The 26,126-nt window shown below is 42.1% G+C and overlaps 1 protein-coding gene and 1 pseudogene across 2 annotated transcripts in view; both read right to left on the bottom strand.

Annotated features, from left to right (window-relative positions):
- DAB1 (DAB adaptor protein 1) overlaps positions 1-26,126 on the bottom strand; it is a 1,195,266-nt gene that overhangs the window by 597,656 nt on the left and 571,484 nt on the right. The window lies entirely within an intron of this gene.
- On the bottom strand, positions 4,187-4,570 carry LOC111522997 (annotated as a pseudogene).

The raw sequence follows: 26,126 nt of genomic DNA, 5'->3' as shown, positions 1-26,126 counted from the left end.
GATAAGTATTTGTTAATTAATTCAACAAACATACTGTTTTTTTGTGTGTGTGTACGAGGCACTGTGCTAATTTCTAGGGTTTAAAAAGAGAAAAGAAAATGAACCATGTGCCATCTTTCATGATGAGGATTGATCCAGATTAGACAGGAAGACAGACATGAGAACAAATGGACCTGATTCCATTTGATTCTTACAGAAATGCTCTGAGGTGTGTAGGAGATAGGATTAGAAGTCTCATATAGCTTTGTAGCTGTGTACTTTGGGGAAAGTCCTTTAACATTTTGAGACTCAAAATTCATTGCATAAAAAATAGGGTACATAGTATTGCTTCTAGTTTTGATTGCTGTATAAATATTATTTGCCTTTATTTATCATCTTTTCTTCCATAAATCTCCTAATCTGTGCTCAAGTAATACTTCCTAGCTTTTATGTCTATGATTTTCCTTGCCTAAGCACTCTCCTCATTTCTGTGTCGGGCATACCTATGCTCACCCTTTAAAAGGTAGGATAGATACTATGATCCTTGTGAAGTTTTCTCACATTCACAAGATAAATTCAGTTTCCTTGATGTTGTTCCCATAATATTTCTATGTTCTTGTCCTGATTTCAGCCCAGATCCTGTGGTATACGATGAGTCACTGACTCATTTTCCCCCTAGGTAGTGAGCTTCCTAAGGAGGTTGCCCTACCCTTGCCTGGAATAATGTTTCTTGGTGAAGGAGATTAATGAATGGATGAGGGTGAGTGTGTTAGGACTGCATGGCTGCAAGCAACAGAAATGGATTTTGGCTAGCTTATATGGAAACATGAACTTACTGGGAAAAGATCAGGTAGTTATAAGTTTGGCAATGAGGCTGTAGGACCAGGCTTACAGAGAGATGAAAACTAGGACAGATTTAGGTACCTAAGAGGCTAGAACTGACAGACCAAAGTCAGAGGAATCCTTTCCAATGTCTTTCCATCAATGCTACACAGCATTCTAGATTTGAATGCTGTATGTGTGTGTGGAGGGGAGTGGGGTCTGAATCACCCACCCAGAGCATTGAGGGCAGTGCCTCTTCAATGTCAGTCCTTCTGACTGCTCCCAAGGGGAAAAAGGAACTTGAGGTGCTATTTCCAAATAGAGGGGGCATGAGTGCTGGGTGGCCCCATAGAGCAAATGATCACCACCAACTATATGTGAATAAATGAGGGACTCCCCAACGAGAGGGTGAACATCTTCTGAATAGCCTAGGCTAGAGTGCAATGGCACGATCTTGGCTCAGTGCAACCTCTGCCTCCCAGGTTCAAGGGATTCTCCTGCCTCAACCTCCTGAGTAGCTGGGATTACAGGCATGCACCACCACGCCTGGCTAATTTTGTATTTTTAGTAGAGACAGGGTTTCTCCATGTTGGTCAGGCTGGTCACGAACTCCCGGCCTTAGGTGATCCACCTGCCTCAGCCTCCCAAAGTACTGGGATTACAGGCATGAGACTTACTTATTTCTGTACCCTGTAGGTGGCACAGTGCCTGTCAGTAAAGGATACTCTCTATTCATCTTTATTTTGAGATCTGGTCTAGAGTTCTTTTCTGGCAGGCGGTCTTTATTTTCCTATAGCCCGGAAGAGACAACTCTCCCTTGAACACTTAAACTCAGTGCCTTCTATCTACAGCTCTTGTGTCAGACAGCGTGAGGCCTGATCTCATCACTCTGACCAACTAACAACAATCAGTCTTCTTGTTTGATAAATCAATTGACTGGTGACCACATCAGGCATTAAGGTGTCCCACAAGCATCATCCCAGGTGGGCAGGCACAACCTAGGTGCCCTGATCCTGTAGTCCTTTAATTGGGCAAATTTATAGTTGTGCCTTTTACCCCTTCCTATTTTGTATCAGTTTCTGAGGCTTCATTCTCCATTAAGATCAAGTTTACACAAGAGGCTCCAAGCAAAGCAAACTCAAGTCAGACGTTTTTGGATGGAACCCAAAGGCCCTGATAATTCACAGGTGAAGAGGATTAATTTCATTACCATGCTTCTGACACACCCCTTTCAAAGTGGTTTAGCACTGCTGTTTAGTAAATGTTGTTCTCCTCCTGCTTCTGGTACCAGCCACATTTGCATATTCATCAGAAGTGTGCGCACAGTATTAAACCCGACCGTTACCACACTTCTCATTCCCAAATCCCTCTATGAATGCTGATACCTATTTCTCTAGCTGCAGCCATAATTTTCTCAAGGTCAGCACGTGCTGGCGTTTCCCTGGGGAGCTGGGGGCCTCCACTGCCCTGAAGAAGCCATGCACTGCTGCTTCCTGTCACCTCAGTGGGTATGACTCCATGTGACTTCAGTGTGTCTGATGGGAGGTGGTGTTTGTGGAATGTATGCATGCCAGTGAGCAGGCTTGAAGTGAACACTGGAAGTGGAGTCAAAAAAACTGGTTCAAGTCTAGGCTCCAAAGCCTGGTGCAAGTTGCTTCTAGCCACACGGAGCTTCAACACCCTCATTTGTGAAACAGATACTAAGTTATCTGTGCTGCTGTGTTTACTCCGTGAGATTATGTAGGTGAAGGTGCTGTGTCACCTTTAAAATTACGTAGAAATTACGTAATTATGTAATTTTTATTACGTAAAATTACGTAAAATTTTTATTACATAAAATTACGTAAAATTACGTAGAAATTATATAATTTTAAAGGTGCTGTGTCACCTTTGAAATTATATAATTTTAAAGGTGCTGTGTCACCTTTAAAATTATGTAGATTTATTTTTTGTTTTATTATAAAAGAAAAAAAAGAAGAGGAAGCCCATGCTAGCCACAGGAAAGAGCAGGGGAAATAGAGACCGTCACAGTTTCCTGGTTAGTTCCCAGCTGTTTAAGATATTCTGGTGGAGACCTCAGACATCGTTTTGTAGTAGATACTTCTCCAATGTACTTTTATGAATTATTGACCCACAGAGCCAGAAAATATGGCAATAATAAGTACAGTCATTAAGTGTTGGGGCAGCTTGTGATGTCACAGTAGAGAACTCCAACATATTCAACCTCTCCAGGTGTTCACTTGAAGCCGCTTCACTAGGGTTCGTGTGTCAGGGAGACATGGCCCCTCCTCCGCATGGAGGAAATGGGACTCCATTCTCAGCAAAGAAGTCCCTCTTCAAAATTCCCGTTCCAACCTGTGATAACTGAACTGTCGCATGTACTTAGTGTTGGTGAGACCCATAGGAGATGTGTAATCAATTTTTACATATTTTCCTTGCTAGTTGTTACCCAGACCTGAGACCTTACTTGGAATATCCTCTCTCTTGTATCTTGGTCTCTTGGGCAACTCTTTCCAAATAACATATGATTATAAACATAAATGATAAAGATAATCCTTAATAATAAGAATTGCCATAAAGAATATAAAACAGGCTAATGAAATAAAGTTATTTGGGAAGTGGGGTGCACAAACCACTCTGGGGAGATGATGTTTGGAAGAAGAACTTTAAAATGAGAAGAAGACAATACATCCTGAGTTGAAATAATTTTCTTTCCTCTTATTTCCTACTGTCTTTCCATGCCTAGTGGAGCATCTATCACAGTTGGCCTGCTCCCAGAATTGTTTATTTCTATCTTCCCAATAGACTGTGAGAGCCTGGAGAGGAAGAATTATCATTTATCTCCACATTCTTCTAGGGTGTTCGTGTTACTTGTAGCAGGTGTTCAGTAAATGAGTGCTAAATAAAATGCAAATCATGTTGAGAGTAGATCAGAGGCCTCTGTTTCATATGGCTATTTACCCAGAAACTGTCAAGGGTCTGGCCCTTCAAGGACATACAGTTAACTATAGGAAGAAACCAAATGTGCAACCCATCCTTTACAGCAGTGTTTCAAGGGTTGACTCCAGAGAGAAAATACTGCAGCCCTATTTTAAGTGGAAAAGCCCTTTACTGACACATTTTCTCGACTCCAAGTGCAAGTTCCACTTCTTGCCATGGACTGTGTTTTTATGAGAATTCACTTTCGTGTTGCCTAGATCCCACAGGTTTCTTACGACCTTAAGAACAATAAAACAACTAAATTCTTTATTCAGTTAGTATCACTGAACACTGATGTTTTCTTCTAAACACAGTTTAATCCCTAAAGCAAAAATCTTGATTGATGGCCCTGGGTACCATATTCATGACTTGCTTTTTTTTTTTTTTAATTTTAAACAACTGGTAATCAATTTATTAAGACAGTTGACATAAGCATCTCTGCAATGGTGACTTCCACCTCAACTCCTGGCTCAATACTGATGGAAGTAATCTGCTTAACACTCTCAGAAGGACTGTGCAAGTCAAAGAGTCACTTGTGGATTCTCATCTGGAAACGACCTCATATCTCAGAACCTTCACCACAAGGAGTTTTTCTTGTAATGATTCTCAGAATCTTGGTAGGTATTCAAAATGGTTCTTTCCCTTTGAGATTCTTTTCCTTTGCTCCTCTGATTAAGTCAGCACACACCATCTCCTGAGATTTTACATTGCAGCTCCTTAGAGTGATTCAAATTTGGTGAATTGCCACCTCCGGCTCCATGAGTGTTTTCCCGGTATTTTTAAAAGTCATGGAAGCTGTGCGACTTCCTGACCGTTTTGTTCCTCAGTGAGAGTGAACAGTGGTGAGCCAGGAGCAGGAGCCGGCAGGTGGTAGCCCCACACCACTTGCGACCGCATTGTCCTCAAAGAGTGATCTGCATTCTTATCTAAAGTTCTTCACTCAGCCGTCCATTCTGATCCTATATATGTACACATTTTATTATATATATATATTATATATATATAGATATATATATAGAGAGAGATGGATTTTCACCCTTGTTGCCCACGCTACAGTGCAATGGTGCGATCTCGGTTCACTGCAACCTCCACCTCCAGGGTTCAAGGAATTCTGACTCAGTCTCCAAGTAGCTGGGATTACAGGTGTCCACCACCACACCTGGCTGATATTTTGGTATTTTCAGTAGAGACAGAGTTTCACCATTTTGGTCAGGCTGGTCTCGAACTCCTGACCTCAGATGATCTGCTCACCTCGGCCTCCCAAAGTGCTGGGATTACAGGTGTGAGCCACCGCGCCCAACCTAATCCAATATTTTTCATGATAGATTGGTGAATCATTAAATCAGTTTGGTAAGTTTTGACCAGAACTTAATTTAAATTAAATTGAGTAACAGAAAATATCATAGTCTATCAAAGTTAAAGGTGTGCTTTTGTGAGTCGTGTTTGGTTGCATGTGTGCACATACTGGGTCATAGTCCAAAAGGTTTAAAAGGTACTAATGTGAACATTTCTCCAATTACATTCCCTACCAGTCACACATTTTTCTGGATGATGCCTTCATCTTTTATGTGCAAGCATTAGTTTTCTGTAATGCCCAATGTGACTTAACATGACCAAACTGAATTCATTATCTTCTCTTCAAACTTGTTCTTCCTTCTGCCTTCCCTATTTTTAAGAGTTATTGTCTACCCAGTCATGTAAAATCTTTTGAATTTGATCTTGGAAGCATACCTAAAATGTATTCCTTTGCATCCTATACAAAAGCCGATGCCCTAGGTCAGCCTCATCATCTCTTGCCTGACCAGTGCATTGCTTCTACCTTAGGTCTTTCTGGTTTGGGTTCAACCCCACCCAGTTGAAATTTTATTTTACCACTCAAATGAAGCTTGCCTATGTAAGTAATTTAGTTGCATCACACACATTTCTTTCCTCTTTCTCCCATGATCTCATTAAAATTAAAGAACTAACAAAAAGACAGAGGGGATAATAAATAAGAGAGGACCCATCAGCACATGAGAGAAGTAAGCAAATTTAAGAAAGTCTGAAGGCTGGTGGATGATAGGTCCTGGATCAAACAGTCCAGTAACAACTGTCAGGAGTGGATTCAGCTGACAAGCACAGTCACCAGCCAGGCAGAACCACAGAGAGGTCAGCATTCAGATTTGTCAGGTAGGACAGAGCATGCAACATGGGACAAAAATAACTGCTGGACAGCCAACGCCCTCTCTTCTTCCTCTACTCCCATATGCAGCTTATAATACCTGAAGACCCAGACATGCACATACCCAGAAAAAATCTCTATACTCTATGCTACACCTCCCACCGCCTGGGAGATATGACTATAAATATGTGTGTGTATATGTATATGTGTATATACACACACACACATATACATACACATACTATAAATGTAACATAAAATATATACAAAAGAGACTATAAATATATAAATTGAATACACACACAGATACATACATACACATTGTAACCTCTCTGGGTAAGTGTCTTCAGCTGAAAAGTAAGATAACCTCCAGCTCTGACAATCTATGATTTTCTCTCCCATGTGTTTAAATTTATATCTGTTCTCTGGTCATACAACCAACATGCTGTAAAGACACGAAAAAAAAAAAAAAAAAAAAAGAGAGAGAGAGAAATGCATTGCTTCCTTGCTTAGGCTTCATCACTGGTAGAATTCTAAAGGAATTTCCAGTAAAGCTTTTGAATCCTCATATCTGAAAGCTTGGCAGGCCATGAGTAAAAACCTGCACTTATCAATAGACTTGAATTATTCTCCTTTTAATTAATACCATTAAACAAATTAGTATTCATTAAATACTTGTGATATGCCAGATGTTGGGCTGAACACTTAATGTGTGTGACCACACTCAGTATTCAAACAACTTTTCAGATGAGCATTATTATTCCCATTACGCAGACAGGGAAATTAAGGCTCAGTGAGGTTAAGTAACTTCTGAACATCTCAGAGCTCAGCAAGTTGCAAATCTAAGTTTCTATATTAAATCTACCAGGTTCCAAAACATATGTTCTTAACGCCTGCATTCTACTGACTGGCGGTTAAGCTCTTCTATTAACTTGAAGTCAATTCACTCTGCCTCCGTTTCCTTATCTGTCAAATAGGGGAAATCCTTCACTCTTACCATCTTTAAGTTATTGTGAGGATATTCGATATTGAGCTGAATTCTGCCTTGATAAAATTATGTGTCATAAAAATGTAGGTTATAAATATAAATAGCAATTTGAATGCTTGGGTGTGTGTTACACCCCCCAGTTTAGCCGGGTCCAACTCCCTCTGACCTTACATCAAACCTATTTATACCTTTTTTCTGAGCATGGCCCCGACAGACATTTGCATTTGTAATCCCTGGACTAGGGGCTGGAAGCTTTCTTGAAATAATAAATACAGTCAGTTCTCCGTATCTGTGAGTTCTGCATCTGTGGATTCAACCAACTGCGGATCAAAAATATTCAGAAAGTAAAACGGATGATTGTATGTGTACCGACATATGCAGACCTTTTTTCTCATTATTATTCCTTAAGCAATATAGTACAACAACTATTCATGTAGCATTGACATTGTGTTAGGTATTATAAGTAATCTAGAGATTATTTAAAGGATACAGGAGGATGTGTGTTTGTTATAAGCAAATATTATACCATTTTATATAAGGACTTTGAGCATCTGTGGGTTTTTGTATTTGAGGGGTATCCTGGAGATGAATTTACCCCACAAATGCCCAGGGACGACTTTACAATCTAAAAGGGAAAAAAGAGCAGTCCGTTAGATGGTATGCCTGCATGCATCTTCCTTTACTTGCCATTCGCTACAGAAATGGATCCTGGTTTCCTCATCTGAAAATTCAGGATAGATAGTCACTGGTTTTTTTGTGAAGATTAAATAAAGTAACATGAAGGCACTTTGAAAATTCTAAAAGGCAAAAGAAATCTAAAATGCTATTTTAACAAACAACATATTTGCTAAAGTTTCAGCATTATGTCAAAAAACAAACTTAGAAACATGGATCCCACCATTTTTTTTACACTCCAGATGTTAAAACATCTTGTTTAGTCACTTTAGCATACATCTCAAATTTATGATTAATTCGTTTGAAACACAGTCCTGTTGTATTTAAAAAATAATATACTCTGGACAAATAGACTTCTTCTGGACAGGTAAAAAGTTAGAACTATTTGGAAATGGCTGCAGGGATGCATATTTACTGGGCACCCACTAATTGTCGGGTACCAGACTAGAATCCTCTGCTGGTATGCTCCCTGTGGCTCCTCAGCCCTTGATTCTTAGAGCCCTTCTTCCACTAATTGAATTGTGTTGTTGTTGATCTGTCCTCTCTTCTATACTGAGGACTCTGCAGTTCAAGACTTGCCAGTTATCTTTTCATTCTGAGCACACAGTAGGCTTGTAAGACAATCCTGTTGAAGTGGAGTGAATTCATCTGTTCTTCTGTATAATAGTAAAAGTAGTTCCCAGTTATTGAGCTTTTAAGTCAAAAGCTTCTGATATGCATTAATAATCATTGATTCTTGCTGAGCCTCACCATGAACCAGGCACTAATCTGAGCTCTCTACACATGTTGATTCATTTTAACCCCATGAGAAAGGCATGATTGTCAATCTCGATGTACAGACAAGGAAATAGAGGCCCAGACTGAGTATGGGACTTGCCCAGTGTCACCAGGCAAAGTTTCTTTTGACCCCAGCAGACTGGTTCCAGAACGTAGGCTTTTAACCAAAATTACACTGCCTTTGTATTAGTTCATTCTCACACTGCTAATAAGAAATACTCAAGACTGGGTAATGTATAAAGAAAAGAGGTTTAATTGACTCACAATTCCACATGGCTGGGGAGGCCTCAGGAAACTTACAATCATGGCAGAAGGCACCTCTTCACAGGGCAGCAGGAGAGAGAATGAATGCCAGCAAGGGAAATGCCAGATACTTATAAAACCAAGGTCTTATGAGAACTCACTCATTGTCACGAGAACAGCACGAGGGAAACCACCCCCATGATCCAATCACTTCCCATGAGTTCCCTTCCTCAGCATCTGGGGATTACAACTCAAAATGAGATTTGGGCGGAGATGCAGCCAAACCATATCAGTCTTGCATGTGATCTTATTGATTTTTCATTTAATTTTCAAAAGTCAAAGCCTCGAGTGCTTAACTTTGCACTCAGGGCTCTAGTTACTTCTGGATGCTTATCTTCCTTTTGGACTATAAACTCCTGGAAGGCAGATGCTTATCTAGCAACCCTCAAGTTTCACTCATGCTTGCTTTTGCACTAGAATAAATCAGTACACTGTCGGTGACAATTCTGCTCAGCTATCTCACTGTTGGCGTGCAGTGGCTTTTTTTTTTTTTTTTTTTTTTTGCATTTATCTTTCCAAGTGTGCCAGTTTCAGGCCTCCCGAACTCAGGCACCTGGCATGTGCAGGTCTCAAGGTAGACTCCAAGAGCTAACAGGTGAGAGCCAGTGCCCTGCTCAGCAGCAAGATTCCTGTCTTCCCTTTTAGGTCACTCAGCTGAAACAGATCTCTTTCCTGAGGGTACCCCCAGAATGTTTATTGTTCTATCACCTCCTGCATCACAGATTCCATAGTACTAGCATTTCTTTTGAGGGAAAAGAATAAAAACATAAGGCAAAGGCTGATTATATGCAGAAATCTGAATAGTTATTATTGTAGTGAACAAAGTCTACCTGTCTACAATGAAGTTCCTGATAAGATTTGCAGCTGTGGCTTGACCATCTCTCTAGTGTTGCAGGACACCTATCTCATAGTGCTGTTCAGATCCCATGCCTAGAGGTCCTCCGAATCCACCCTTTCCTCCCAGCCCCTACAGCTAGAACACTGGCAAGCCAAGCAGACTAACATTTCCAGGTGTACTTTGACTCTGAGCACCTCTCTCTACCTCCACTGATATCACCTAAACTCAAGCCTGCATCATGCCTGTCCTGGGCCATCTGGCAGCAGCCCCTAGCAGGCCTTGCTACATCTACTCTTGCCACCCCAGCAATCAGATCTCCTAAAGGAATAGTATTTTTGAAAATGTTAATCAAGATACCTCATTCCTTTGCTATAAATCCTCTAAGGTCTTCCTACTGCACTTAGAATAAACTTCAAATTCCATACATGACTTCCTTCATAACACCCCCCCACCAACTTTGATGTAGTGTCATTGGTCCCTTTGCTTTCTCAACACATTAAGCTCATTCATGTCTCAGATTCTGTGCATTGCTGTTCCTACTGATTACTCAGCTTCCAGCACCCACCCACAGACACCCCCAGGACTCATTCCCTCACTCATTCAGCTATAAACGTCACCTCCTAAGATCCATTTCTTACCTGAAATAGCAATTCCTGTCTTGCTCTCTGCCCTCACCCTATGCCATTTTCACTTATCCATGTTTGGCCTGATCGTGTGTGTGTGTGTGCGCGTGCGCGCGGGTGTGTACATGGGTGTGTGTGTGAATTTAGTTGTTTACTGTCTGTCCCTGTAGTAGGGTAAATAATGGTCCCAAAGATGTCCACATCCTATCCTAATCCCCAAAACCTGTGATTATGTTATCATGCTTGGTAACTGTACTTTGCAGATATGATTGGATTAGTGCTTTTGGGATGGGGAGATTATTCTGAATTATCTGGGTGGACCCAATATAATTACAGGGTTCTTATTAAAGGGAGATGCAGGATCACAGTTAAAGAGAGAAGATGTAAGGACAGAATCAGGGGTCAGGGAAGAGAAAAGATCCTATGCTGCTGGACTTGAACATGGAGGAAGGGGCCATGGGTCAAGGAATACAGGTGCAGGCATTCCTAGAAGCTGGAAAAGGTAAGGAAGTGGATTCTAGAGCCTCCAGAAGGAAAATGGGACTGCCAAGGTCTTAATTTCAGCCCAGTGAAATGGATTTCTGACTTCTGATATCCAGAACCTTAAAATAATACATTCACATTGTATTGAGCTACTAAGTTTGTAGTATTTTGCTAGAGTGACCACAGGAGACGAATCCATCCCCACCCCACAACTAGAGTGTAAACTGTGAACTTTATAAATATAGGGATTAGTTCCTAGAAGAATGCTTAGGTCATAAGAGACATTAAAAAAAGGATTTGTTGCATCAGTGAATGAAACCATGAACTGTATGTTTACATGGGTGTCTACTACACGAGGCGAAGAGTGGCTTGAGGGCGAGGACTGTATCTTATTGCTATCCACACACCTATTGCCCTTCATGCCTGACACACAGCAGTCAACACAACTCAGGAGATTTGAAGGAAGTAGCATACATTTATTAAATGGAATGATCTGGAAATAGTTGATAATGTCATAGTTAAATACGTTTCATAAGTATGTAGTCTTTTGTAGGGAAAATTGGAATGTGTGTAATGTGAATATAGCAGGTAGTATTATTTTTATGTTTTTCCCTATCTGACTTGAAGTTGTCAGCATGGAGCTTAAAGTAAAGAAGTCCAGTTGTGAATGAAAAGAAACTCAGACATACACATTTTAAAATTCTCAATCTGTTTCAGAATTGCTTCTCTAATGAAAGGCTCCAGCTTGCCTCATGTTCTGAAAACAACTACCCATGAGGCACTGAGAGCCTACAGCGGGTGGGAGGGTCAGAAGGCCTTGAGCCTCACTCAGCAGCTGCTCCAAGAACCCTAGGCTCTGTCAGATGTGTGCACCCCATGTGTAAAAGCTGTTTCCCATACTGTAGTTTGGCTTCTGCACTCTATGGATTAGCTAGGGCCGATTAAGTAACCAATTTATGTACTCAGAGCTGTTTAAATGCATGCTGTGTCTGCATGATAGATGACAATATTCTTCTCTGAACCACCATTCCTTCCCCAGGATAGTTTCCCCCTCAAAAATAAATAGGAAAAGGAGCCTAAAATAATATTGCAAGAGAAACAGGAAATTCAAAACTTTTCTCAGCTAATTCTAAGAAAGTCCTAAAAACCAGATGGCCTGAATAATTCCACCTGTGAGAGGGCTGACAGAGATGTGGGTCAGAAGCCTGCTGGAAGCTAGGGTGGCACGGCGGAAGGCACACAGGCCTTGGAGTCGGAGAGACCTGGGTACAAATTCCAGGTGGGTACCTATTAGCTTCAGTCTTGGGCAAGTCACCTTACTGCTTTGTTCTTTGCTCTAGTGAAAAGGGTATAATAATGTTTAATTTTCAGGTTGATGTGAAGTTTAGAAGTATGTATCTAAATACTGGTATATTGGTAGCATGAAATGAGGAGTCACAAACTCAGGTTTCCACAGGGATCTGGCATATTGCATAAAGGAGAGGCTGGCCAGGTGGACCCGTAATGAATTGGCAAGTGTGTGCCCATCGAAAGGGGCAGCTGCTGCTGTGCTGCATCCAGCTGGGAGTGACCATGTGGAAATGAGGGCCCTTGTGTGCCAGAGCTTCTCACTTTTCAAGAGAAGCAAGAATGATTATTACTTTTTATGTAAAATCTCTTAAGCTTTCCATATTGACAACAAATTCAAAGTTTGAAAAAAAAAAAGAAACCAAATTACTGATCAGATCAAACACAACGTCTATGAACAGAACCTGACCTAAGGTCCATCAGTTAATGGTTTGTGCTCTAGATAAATGGTCATTATTATTGCAACTTGGGGGAGCTTTTAGAAAGAGAAAGTGTCATACTGTCTTAAAGAAATGCTTTCAGTTTGAAGCACCACTTAATAATACTGGTCCGTGATGAAGCTTTCACTGTTTTGAGGTGAAATGAAAAAAATAAGTTTATTCCCCCCTCCCACAAAAGCTAAATTTAATCCATTAAAACATTTCTAAGGAGTAAGTAAGTCCTTTCTTCTTTTGTGATACAGTCTTCTTTCCTTGTGAGATGATTATGACAGTGGGTGATGGGTTTAAGCTGTTTTTCACATCCTCGCTTGGAAAAATTATAGGTTGCCAGTGCTATGTTGGACTCCTTCTCTTTTTAAATTTAGTTTTACTGTTTCTTAACATCCTAGGGCTAGCGACCACTGGTTTGGGGCATTTTTACTCATGTGAATTTTGTCACATGAGTTGTTTCCATAGTGGATATTGTAAAAGCTGTTGATTTCTCCTCATTATCCATTTTTGCCTTCTTTCTTAGTAAGAGAATATTCTACCAGGCCTGTGCCCCACAAGAATAAATACTGTATTTTACAGCCCCCTTGCTGTTTTGTGGCCACGTGACTAAGTTTTGGTCAAAGGTCAGCAGAAGTATATTCGGACATTTTCTTGAAGCTTTCTTCAACAAATAACTAGCATATTCTCTTGCTTTTTCTTCCCTTCCTTCTACATCTGCTACTTGGAACACGGATGTAATGGCTGAAGAGCCATCTTGAAGGGCAGAGCAGGAAGCTGGAAGGAGCCTGGATTCATGAGGACTTCACAGAGTAGCACTACCAAATCCACTCTAGGACCATCAACTTCTGACTTATTTGTGAAAGAGAAACAGACTTCTCTCTTATTTAAACCAATATTATTGTACTACTTGGAACTGTAACTAATCCTAACTGACAATATTGGGGGACATGTTTGTAGCTGGGTGCTGTCATTTGTACCAAATGCTTGGGATTAATTTCCCATGTTAATCAATAAGAGGGAGAGAAAATTGAGTCAAAGGAAAAAAAATTGTTCTTTGGAACAGTCTTGGATTTAAAAACAATCTCCAAGCAATTCTTAGTGATGCTGCAAACACAGTTAGCAAGCTTTACCAACTGAAAGCATCTTAAGGGTTTACAGTGGAACTACATGTCTTCAAATCATTGCTAACAACTCATGACTGGAGATGACATGTCATGTTCCTCCAGGCGGTTCATAATGAAATACGATCATCATAGCTGAGTGTGAGGGCCTCTGTAAGTACTGAAATAATGTGTACATACCCACAGGTGGTCTTACTATGATAATAAGTGTCCTAACTGCTGCTATCTACAAGCGCCCTATGGGAATGGAGTGTGTCTGAGGGAAGGCGCTATGGCTTTTATTTCTTTTCTTTTGAGACAGAATTTCACTGTCGCCCAGGTTGGAGTGCGGTGGCACAAATCTCAGCTCACTGCAAGCGCCACCTCCCAAGTTCATGCCATTCTCCTGCCTGAGCCTCCTGAGTAGCTGGGACTACAGGTGCCCGCCACCACGCCCGGCTAATTTTTTGTATTTTTAGTAGAGATGGGTTTCACTGTGTTAGCCAGGATGGTCTCAATCTCCTGACCTCGTGATCCGCCCACTTCGGCCTCCCAAAGTGCTGGGATTACAGGCATGAGCCGCTGCACCCGGCTAGCTTTTATTTCTTTACCCCTGCTACTTGTCCAGGGTTCTTACTATTGCCCCTCCCTCATTTGCTCACTCACCACTTCCTGGGCACCCCAACATTTCCTATGTTTCTGAATTATGTTGAGCTCATTCCTTCCTCTGGGCTAGTATATTTCCTGTTTCTTCTGTCCAGAGGGATCCTTTCTCAGACCTTCTTGACAAGACTCTTTCTCACTGTTCAGATCTCAGCTCAGATGTTACTCCTCAGAGAAGTCTTTCCTTGACCTATGAAATTTGAATATTTTCCTCAGTCACTCTCAATGGCACTTAACGCCATCTGAAATAATGTATTCGTTTCCTGCATATTGAATCTTTTTTCAGGCTTAGAATAAGGGCAAGGACCTTGTCAGTTTTGCTCACCTCGTTTCTCCACAACATAGTAAACACTCCATAGACAGTTGAATGAAAGACTATTTAACATGACACAATTACCACAGGCAATCTGTGGGATTCTACAATAAATCCATAATGTTCTGTAGGTACTTATAGGAGATCTATAATGGCAGCACAGGCATTATAGATAATCTATGGGTTCCTACAGATCACCTGCTCTGAGAATATAAATCCTTTCAGATTCTTTTTAAAGGGGCTAAGACCCCCTTCAGGCAATCTGTGATGGCCCTATCACTCCAAATATTATGAAATGGGTCTACAGGGTATTTCGAATTGCTCAATAGAAAAGTGAGGGAGGATATTTCACATACTGCCGGAGCAGGAGAAGCATGACCAAAGGCATGGTGGTAGGAGAAGTGCCAGAATCCCTGGGGAACAAGGCATCAACAAGACTAGCATGTCTGCCATGCTCTGAGGGTGGCAAAGGATTGGTAACTAAGCATAGAGCCAAACTGTGGAGAATCCTGAGGGTACGCAAAGGAATTTTGACTTGAGCGTTTCTCTCTGGGCATCAGATTTCTCACCTGTAAATAAGCTGATGTGCTCTATTTAAGGATGCTAACTGCCTAGCCAGTGGACCGCCATTAGTGGACATTCTTGGTACCCTGCCCAGACTCCCTTTCCTGGGCTGGTGCACATACTGCCCAGCTGCTGTGAGTGTCAGCTGCTAATGACTGACAGCTGCTCCCTTCTTCCAAGAATAGCCCTCTGCTGAGGAGAGCCACCAGGCTGGGGGTATACACCATCCCCATCCCCACATCCGTAGCCAATGACCAACCACCAGTGTATGAAAGGTTAGCCCCTGCCTCAATTCACACTGCAGTGGCCCAGGTTGGTCCCCAGCTGAGACCACGTCATTGTTTAACTTTCTTCCCTGCCTTCAGCCTCCTTTTCTCTCTCTCCTTCTGAGAGCCTCCTTGACTAAATAATTTCCACAAGTACCCCATCTCAAGCCCAACGTCTAAGGAAGAACCCAAGTTAAGACTGGTCCCTTGGCATACATCACTACATTGATCAGAACACTCTTGCCCTACAAGCTCAGATGCCATCTTAAAATTGTCACCTCAGCAATTCAAGCAACACTTCCACTCCTTTGATACTGGCATTGGAGAGAAAACCTGTTTGGCAAACCCTGAGCTAGAAGATCTCTAAGGTCCCCTTCTTTGCTTACATTTTAAAAAATGACACTTTTCAGGTGACTTTAACTTGTGTTGTGAGTGAAAATGGGAAAACAGATACTCAGAGGTACTCAAATTGAAGAAATGTCAAACTCCTTTTCCCAAGACTCACCTATGCTTGTTTGCTCCATTCATGAACATTCTCCTGCCATAAAAGACAAAAGGTTCCTGGGTTCTATTTGCCTAGCACAGAACTGGGCACTTGGGACATGCTCCCTAAATATCTGGCGATTTCCACACTTACATAACTTCTCATTTTACCTAGAAAAGAACTTCCGGCTGCTTACAAATAAGGGACTATGAGTGTGATGTTGAGAAACCGAAGGATTTCTGGACTAGAACAAAGACTCCAGGCAAAAGATCTTCTTCCTCAGGAAAAGGGGAATAAAAGACACACCCTTTCTGTAGACTCCACTGATACAGGAAAGAATATCATACTAAAGAAGCAGCAGACTGGGCGTGGTGGCTCATGCCTGTAATCCCAGCACTTTGGGAGGCCGAGACGGGTGGATCACCTGAGGTCAGGAGTTCGAGACCAGCCTGGCCAACATGGTGAAACCTGATCTCTACCAAAAATACAAAAATTAGCTGGGCATGGTGGTGCGTGCCTCTAATCCCACCTACTTGGGTGGCTGAGGCAGGAGAATCACTTGAATTCAGGAAGTGGAGGTTGCAGTGAGATGAGATCATGCCACTGCACTCCAGCCTGGGTGACACAGTGAGACTGTGTAGAAAAAAAAAAAAAAAAAGAAAAGCAGCAGCAGCAGGTGGATTGACAAGTCTTCCTTCAGGGTTGGCTGGGAAGTGTTTTAGTAAGTGAGAGGTAGGAAAGAAGACCCTGTGGGTTCTGGTACTTTGCTTTTACATTTGAGAAGTGATTCCTAAACAGTGCACCTGTCCACAGGGGAGCTTGGATAGTGGACAGTGGTGCGGGGTTCTGTGGTGGGACCAAGTCACCAAGTAGTGAGAATTGAGAGCAGGAGAGAGTCTCAGGCAGCCTTTCTGGAGCCTTTCTATATATTCTGGGATTAATGTTTGTTAGAATATTAACAGTTATTACACAGATAATAGCACTGCTATTTTTTTTAGTTGCAGAATCAGCATATACATACACATGTATATATGTGTGAGTATGTGTGTATCTCTAAACTAGAGAGACAGCTGAGTAGAGTGGATAAGAATTTAGATCCTGGAGACAGAGTGTGTTCAAATCCTGGCTCTGCAACAACTGTGTGACCTTGGGCAGGTGACTGAACTGCTCTGTGCTATAGGCTATAATTCCATCATCTTTTAAAAGGACACTGATGATAATATCTCACCTTACAGAACGGTCATGAGAATTAAATGACTTAACCTTTGTAAAACACAGAGTATGTTATGTAGGTGTTTGCTAAGCAAACAATGTGCTCATTTTGTCAAGGGTAATGAAGAAAACAATGGATTAAACAGATTTATTTAAACTGCAGGACTCCTCAGGACCTAAAGTGTTAATATCCTTTATGACAGGAATATGATGAGTAGCAGTTCCAGATCCTTTTTTATGGAGCATCCTGCAGGACAAGTGTCTATTAAACAGTTAGAGGGAACAAAACTTCACTTAAGGAGATAGTCCTATCAGGTGAGGAATAAAGAGAGTGAACTAACTTTTATGGAGCACCTGGTACATGGCAACACTGTGCTAGGAACATGATTTGCCTTATCCTTCTTAACTACAACATGTTGAGGCTATTAAGTCATCTATTTATTTTTTATTTTTTGAGACAGAATCTTGCTCTGTTACCCATGCTGGAGTTCAGTGGTGCAATCATAACTCACTGAAGCCTCAAACTCCTGGGCTCAGGTGATCCTTTCACCTCAGCCTCCAATTAGCTACCAGGCCTGGCTAATTTTTAAAATTATTTTTGTAGAGATAGGGTCTCCCTGTGTTGCCAGGCTGGTCTTGAACTCCTGGGCTCAAGTGATTCTCCCACCTTGGCCTCCCAAGGTGCTGGGATTACAGACATGAGTCAGGGCCCCTAATTTATAGATAAAGAATTGGAGCTTTAGAGAGATAGAGTTGGCCAAGAGTGTCCTGTGAAATATTCTAGGGCCAGCAGGGACAATCCTGCTTTGTCCAACTGCCAAGCTTCATCCTGGGAAAATGGAGGTCTGGGAGGACTTCAAGGAGGGGAGGGATCAACTGGATCCAGAGCAGAGTGGGACTCTGACCAAGGGTTGAGCAGGCGTGAACACCACCTGAGACACAGAACAGGAGAGTAAGGCTGCTAGAGACTGTCAAGGCACAGAAGGACTGAGCTGGTGACAAGAACAATAACTGGAGACATTTGACACATCCCAGAATCCTTGCCTTTACTGTATTTTTTACTTCGTTACTATCTGCCTGCTTCTAGTAGGGATCCATGGTCATTCCCTCCAGAGCAGGCTTGCGGGCTTGTTTTCAGGGGTAGCAAAAATGGCAATCCTGGAGAATTTGTTTCTCTGGTGCCTGCTGAGACTCTGCCCCCAAAGGAGAACCTTCCAGTAGAGGAGCTCACTGTGAGAAGGGGTCTGGGCTTTCCACATGAGGTCTTTCAATTTCACACAAGGCCCAGCAGATGATGAGTTTGGATGTCCTAACCCGTTCTCTTACATAGGTACATATGGGGTGATGGGGAAGATTCCTTTACTCAACCAATGTTTATAGGGTTAAACGAGAATGACAGGTCCCTCCGGACTTGTTTCCAGGACTCCAGGGAAAATGCTAGTTTTGTATGAGATGAATCTCAAAAAATGCTTATTAAACAGATGACTGGTGATTGAATGAACTTGACTTTTGAAATATGCACAGAAATAGTGTTTCCCATGAGGGGATAAACCCACAAATACAACTATCAGCAAAAGTTGGGGTGAGAGTGAGGGGAAGGGGTTGGATTAAAGAGGACTTTGAGCTAAGAGGCACCCAACATGTGGCACAGTGCCAGGCACCCAGACACCTAAAAGACGTGCTGTCCATCCTCATGCTTTCCTTCTCAGGCCAGCAGCAGCAGGAGCAGGGGAAGAGAACACAAATACAGAGAGGGAGAGCTAGACAGGAGGAGGTAGGAGGAGCACGCAACAGCTGCAGTGCCACAGGCTCCGGGTCTGGAAGCAGAGGGGCAGCACGGCAGACACACCTACTGCCCTAAATCATTAGCAGCAACAGCATGCAGGGCTTTGTTTGCGTTGCCTTCTGCTCCAGATTGTTGCTTCCTCACTGACAAGACAATTTGCAGACTGGCCTATTTTCTCATGCCCACCTTCTGCCTTGGGTTCAAAGAATTGGTCACAAGGAGTGTGTGTGTGTGTGTGTGTGTGTGTGTATGAGAGAGAGAGAGAGAGAGAATTCACGCAGTTAAGCTTGTGTGCCTGTTTGAGAAAGTGTTTGCATGTGAGAGACTCAAAGAATTCATGATCTTGAACTTGCGTGTGTTGGGGGAGAAAACAGAATTCATAAGCTTGAGTGTGTGTGTATGTGTGTGTGCACATATGTGTGTGAGAGAATTCATGAGCTTGAGTGTATGTGTGTGTATGTGTGTAGGAGCGCATGCACGTGTGTGTGAGAGAGAATTCATGAGCTTGAGTTTGTGTGCAAGAGAGGGAGTTAGATTGTATGTGTGTGTGTGTGTGTGTGTGTGTGTATGTAGGAGCCTTGAGAGGGGGAGATTTGGCCTGAAAACGATAAAAGGCCTTCCTTTTACTCAGTAATTGTGAGGAAATAACAATAACCGCTCTTGTGAGGGAATAACAAGCTGGGATAGTGCGTGGGGGTGGGGAAGGGGCACAGAACTCATGAACCCTCACTGAAGCACTCTCCTACCCTCTGTCTTTACTTTCTGTACTTTTGAACAATGCTGGGGCTTATTTAGGTCTTCCAATTTCTGCAGAGTTTGGGGGAAACTGAGGTTGTCCCTAAGAGGATTTAGGCTGGGGGCTCTGAGGTTAGGCAATTGTAAGTTCCTCCATGGAAAGGTGCACACATGATCCCTGACTGCCTGTGCCTCTGGATCTGGCATGTGATCCAGCACTAGCAGGCACTCAGTAAATGTTGTTGCAACTCTTTGGTATTAAGTGGGATTCTCACTACAGAGAATGACTGACTTGCCTCTGAGGGCAATCAAAACCATATTCCAAAGTACTAATGCTTCCCTCATTTGCATGGTTTCATTGCCAGGTTCCTTGCCTGACACAGATAGGCCCCCGATTACTTCTTGACTGAGGTATTTTTTGAACTAACCAGTTGCTTGACCAGCTCAATCTTCTGCATATTGCTCTTGAGCTATTTGTATACAGTGACACAGACATAGAGCAAGGCACCAGTAGGCTTTGGCAGTGGAGTCCAGACTCAAATATCCCGAGCAGTCCTGCAGTAGCTTAAATGTGTGATGCAACGTGTGATAAGAAACAGGAGAGGTGGGAGGGCAGGTATTTATACTCAACTATTAAAGAAACACACAACAAAAACAAACAAACAGAAAAGGTGAGTATGCATGTTTTCAATCAGTTTCAGACATAAGAGACCTGTATCTTCAGTTATACCCTTTGCGGTGTTAACGTTTCTACCCATTAGAAGACAGCTGGCCTGGAGGCAGGAGGAGAGACTCTTACTTCTGGTTTGGAATGAGATGAAGGGGACTGTGCAAGGCATCTTTTGCCCAGTAAATCCCGCCACTGCAAACCTTGACATTACCCACTCACACAGAAAAGTTGTGAGGCTAGACCAAGGTGGCAGAGCTGGACATAGATATGGCTCTGAATCCAGGCTACACTATTAGCTGTGTGTCTGTGGATGAGATACTAGACTTTGATGATAGTCCATCTTCTCGTGTATCAAGTACGAAAATAAATAACTGACTTAATGATAACATATGGAATGTTTTCTGTGATAAGTATTCACCACATTTTCTTGTGTTTAATCATGACAACAGCAACTCTGTGTGGTAGCTACTATCATTTTCCCTGTTTTATGGACTAGGGAACTGAGACAGACAGGTTAAGTAACTTGACCAAGATCACACAGCTATGGTCTGGTAGATTCTAGACTTGAGCTAGGGCTAACTTAATTCCAAAGCTGATATTCTTAAGCATTTTGCTGCTCTATCATTGCCCTTGTGCAATTTTGTGAGGACTAGATGGGACTTTTCTCTATAAAGTGCATGAGAAAATGCTTACCTAAAACATAGACGGTGTCTGCTCTGTGCACTTCCTAGTCACTTGTCTCCCCTTCCTGGTCTTCTTTGAGTTTTACTCCCTAGTTTAGGCCATGAGGATCCCTCAAGGTCCTCCTAAGGCCATCGAGAAGTTGTGGTTCCATGATTTAAAAATTAACCCTGTTGTCTCCATGTCTGAATAATTGAAGTTTTTCAGTAATAAGGCACGGTGATTTATAGAAGGGCCATTAGTCTTCATAATAAATTTATTAAATGATCATTGCTGCTTTTTTTCACTTCGTATTTGTCATCGGCGGAGTGGTAATTGGTGTTTGAAATCCGTGTTGGCATGCCATCACACGAGCCTGCTGTTCTGATCAAGCAAAGCCGCCTGGCAGCAGGGGGCCAGCAGAGCTGACAGGAAGCAGGAAAGCATGGGCCACAGGCAGTGAGAGCTTCCCATGGAAGGAATGGCCCAGGGCTTCCGGATCTCTAAATTAACTCATACGCCCCTGTGTCTTCCTCAGCACCGAGGCGAGGCAGGAAGGTCTCTGTCGAATTTGTTGAACTCCTTAGATAAGCATAGGTTAAATACACATGCCAGGATGGTGGTCTAGCACTTCATTACAGTGCGTTAATTATCATCACCTTCAATGGCAATTAATAACAATTAAGGGTCTTATAATAACAAGAGCACTGTGTGGAGCTACTTTTGAAGCTGCAGGAAACTGGAATGGATGGCTTTGGAGTACCAGAGTTGGAAGCATCAACCACATTGTCTTAAAATTGGAGTATGAATGATATTGTTAGGCTCTGTAAACTGAGTGGGACATGCAAGAAGCCACATCCCCCACTAGGCTGGGATAAGGAACTGACAGAATAAACAAGGCCTGCAGACAGGCTTCTGTGGACAGGGATGTGTTTTGAAATAGTCAGAATTTGTTTGAGTCCTAACCCCATCAAAAAGTGGGGAAAGGATATGAACAGACATTTCTCAAAAGAAGACATTCATACAGCCAACAGACACATGAAAAAATGCTCATCATCACTCGCCATCAGAGAAATGCAAATCAAAACCACAATGAGATACCATCTCACACCAGTTAGAATGGCAATCATTAAAAAATCAGGAAACAACAGGTGTTGGAGAGGATGTGGAGAAATAGGAACACTTTTACACTGTTGGTGGGATTGTAAACTAGTTCAACCATTATGGAAAACAGTATGGCAATTCCTCAAGGATCTAGAACTAGATGTACCATATGACCCAGCCATCCCACTACTGGGTATATACCCAAAGGATTATAAATTATGCTACTACAAAGACACATGCACACGTATGTTTATTGCGGCACTATTCACAATAGCAAAGACTTGGAATCAACCCAAATGTCCATCAGTGACAGACTGGATTAAGAAAATGTGGCACATATACACCAGGGAATACTATGCAGCCATAAAAAAGGATGAGTTTGCGTCCTTTGTAGGGACATGGATGCAGCTGGAAACCATCATTCTTAGCAAACTATCACAAGAAGAGAAAACCAAACACCGCATGTTCTCACTCATAGGTGGGAACTGAACAATGAGATCACTTGGACTCGGGAAGGGGAACATCACACACTGGGGCCTATCATGGGGAGGGGGGAGGGGGGAGGGATTGCATTGGGGAGGTATACCTGATATAAATGATGAATTGATGGGTGCTGACGAGTGGATGGGTGCAGCACACCAACATGGCACAGATATACATATGTAACAAACCTGCATGTTATGCACATGTACCCTAGAACTTAAAGTATAATTAAAAAAAAAAAGAAAAGAAAAGAAATAGTCAGAATTTGAATGCCGTTAGGCCAGACCGCTTTCTCCAGTTCTAGCTTGTTCCTGAGATGATTGTCTTCTCACACCTGCCCGTGCCCTGAAGTCAAATCCATCTCTGCTCTAAGGTGAAGAAAGAGGTCCGGATAACATGCTTCCTTCACAGATCTGTTATGGGGAGTCCATGAGAGAATTCATGCTATGCACGAACAAAACACTGTCTGCTAAGTAGTGCTTCAGCTCTTTAAACAAATACAAAGAATGCTTCTCTCCTCCACTGAGGCAGGCTCTGAAGACTTTGGGCTTTCATGCCTTATTGTGGCATCTGAATGACTAGAGAGTCTCTCTGGGGACCCCAGGCAAGCTGCTTCACCTCTCTTGGGAGCTGAAGGGGAGACAGTCCCTATCCCACCGGTTCGTTGGCAGAGTTAAATGGAAGGATATATTGAGGTGCTTGATGCATAGTAGGCACTTAATAAATTATAATTCCTTTTTTCCTCCTTTCATCTTTTCAGGCTAGAGGTCAGTGAATCAATCAGTCTCTAACAGGTTGTAAATGTTTATCATATCAGGAAGAACACTTTGGTTCACAGGCTATTGGTGTCAGATGACACCAGGATGAAACTCAGCTCTGCCACTTACCAGCTATGTGACCTTTCCCAAGTGACTTAAACTCTCAGAGTTCAGTTTCCATATGGGTGAAATGGAAATGATGAAAGGAACAAAAATGTGTTGGGCATACTCAACGAGACGAGCAGTGTGTTTAGTACTCAAGAGCTCCCTGGATCATAGTTGCTAAGACAGTTATACCCAACTTGAAATGAGAACTCACTTTTTCATTCAAGGGCACCCGTAATTGTGTATTTATCATTGCCTCCATTTGGAGAATTGGGTGTGAAATGTTAATTTTCACTTACTTTTAAAGATCCAAAGTTAGAAAAAAATGACATTATGCACTTATAAACGGTAAGTTGTAATTTTATGAAATTGAGGTGCTTTCTAATGACCCACATTAACAAAACCATATATACATTTCTAACCAAAAAAACCTTTAAAATTAGAGTTAAGCTAATGAAGATCTGTCATTCTAAAACTAATTTGGGAGTTTTCCTACATATACTGGCAGACACTATCTTCTTGAACAAAATATTTTTGCTAAAGCAGCAAATGCCTTCTTTCTCTAATGAATTGCCAATTTTGTAAGGTTAAATACACAGTCTATAGCATTTTCATTTTTTAAAAGATTTTTCTATTTATCTTGGGAAATTACAGAGATGATGAAAATCGAAATATAATTTCATGCAAATGTATTCAAATAATTATAGGATGAAAAGTGAACAACAAGTCAAAGCCCCCTGCATGTGTTAAAGGCGGATGCTGGGAAGGAAGGCGTTTTCACCTTGAGAAGGCGAGTTTGAAATGTACCACAACAACCTTCTCTCCCATGGTCCTTTTCTCCTTTACCTTCCCCCTTTGCGCTTTCCTTTATCCTTCTTTTCACAACAGATTTCTCTTTTTTTTTTTTCCTTCTCTTCTTTCCTCCCTCCTTTTCCCTCCTCCTTGTTCTACTCCTGGCTCTATCTTTTCTCTGTGTGTATTTTTCTGTCTCCGTGCTGTGTCTCTCTGTATTTCTTCTCGTTCTCTGTTTGCCTCATGCCCCATCTCCCTCCTTATCTCACTCACTGCATCTATAGGGATAGGCCAGCCACTGGGCTAGGCACTAGCAGAGGATAAAAAGAAGGCCGTGACTCCATTTCTGCCCTTGTAGGCCTCAGGGTTTTATGGGGGAGGCAAACAACCCTGCTAAGAAAGTGGAAGTATTACACTGGCAATCAGCACCCACTCTGGCAAAACAGTGTTTAGAACTGTCTTGGAAAGTAGAGGGAAGTTAAATAGAAGATGAAGCTTTAAAGTATGTCTTGAAGGATGAAAAAAAGGTATCCAGGCAAAGGGATGGGCAGGGACAGACACAAAGACATAGGCAATTATAGAGAGTTTAAGGAATGGTGAAAGATAAAGTCAGGCAGCTAAATTAGAGGAGGGAAAGAGAAGAGGAAAAAATGAAAAGAGAAGGAGAGAGTGAAGACCAGGAATCAGGGGAGTGACCAGAAGAAGAAGGCCTTCTAGCTCTAACAGTTGTACACCAGTTCCAGCTCAGTACAAAAGCCCTATCTTTTGGATCTCATAGGCCAGTTTCAAAAATAAACCCAAAAGTCGGGTCAAACCTTTATTTTATTAAATAAGACATTTACCAAAATACTGTCTATTAGCATTGTCATTGTATGAAATGGGTGACAGTTAACACCTAATGGAATAGAAGAAACAATAAGAATAAAAGATATTAGTTGGGAATGGATCATTTAGATTTAGGTAAAGCTCATTATGGAATCCCTTTTTTTCCCCTCAAGCTTGCTTCAAAGCAGTGACAACTTGATTATTTATCATGATTACTGTGCTTGCTTCCACAGATCTGCATTTGAGAAGCACTTCTGTATGCAGTGTCAAGGAGGCTGTATTCCTATTTGGGTAGCAGTGAGGTTTCTAAGTGAAGTTTCTAAGTGAAGGTTTCTAAGTGAAGCAGTGAGGTTTCTGGTGAAGGTTTCTAAGGAGATGATGGTCAGTGCTCTCTGGGCTACAGGGACACCAGGGCAGTGTAGAAGCTCACCTCTAGCCTGCTGTGTTCTGTGGGTCACAAGCTATGGTGGCCTGAATCTATTACTAGAAGATGACCATACTCACACCACAGAGGATGGCTGTGACAATTAAAATGCCTAATAGATGTGAAGGCATTGAGCTGTCTAGAGATCTAACTGTAGGGATCATTAATGTCAGAGGATGATCTCATCTTGAATGCTGGCAGCTAGCGAAACTGGACCACACAGAGCCTTGGAGGGGGTGAGTGGTCAGGTACAACCTTCCCCTGTGTCTTAATGTGTTTGGGCTGCTATAACAAAGCACCATAAATTGGGTGGCTTATAAATAACATAAATTTATTTTTCATAGTTCTGGAGGTTGGGAAGTCCAAGATTGAGGCTCCAGCAGATTGGGTGTCTGGTGAGGGCCTGCTTCCTACTTCATAGACAGCCATCTTTTCACTGTGCCCCCACATGGCAGAAGAGGTGAGGGATCTCACTGGGGTTTCTTTCATAAAGGCACTAACCTCATTTATGAGGACTCTGTCCTCATGACCTAACCCCTCCCAAAGGTCCTGCCTCCTAATGCTATCACCTTGGGGGTTAGAATTCCAACATATAAATTGTGGGGGAAACATAAACATTCAGTCCTTTGTGCCATGTGTGATGGTTAATTTTATGAGTCAACTTGACGGGCCACAGGATGCACAGATTAAATATTACTTCTGGGGGTTTCTGTGAGGGTGTTTCTGGATGAGATTAGAGTTTAAATCAGTGAATTTAATAAAGTAGAAATTGTCCT

Source organism: Piliocolobus tephrosceles, chromosome 1 (assembly GCF_002776525.5).
Source record: "Piliocolobus tephrosceles isolate RC106 chromosome 1, ASM277652v3, whole genome shotgun sequence".
NCBI classification, from domain to species: domain Eukaryota; kingdom Metazoa; phylum Chordata; class Mammalia; order Primates; family Cercopithecidae; genus Piliocolobus; species Piliocolobus tephrosceles.
This window is presented reverse-complemented; position numbering and strand designations above follow the sequence as displayed.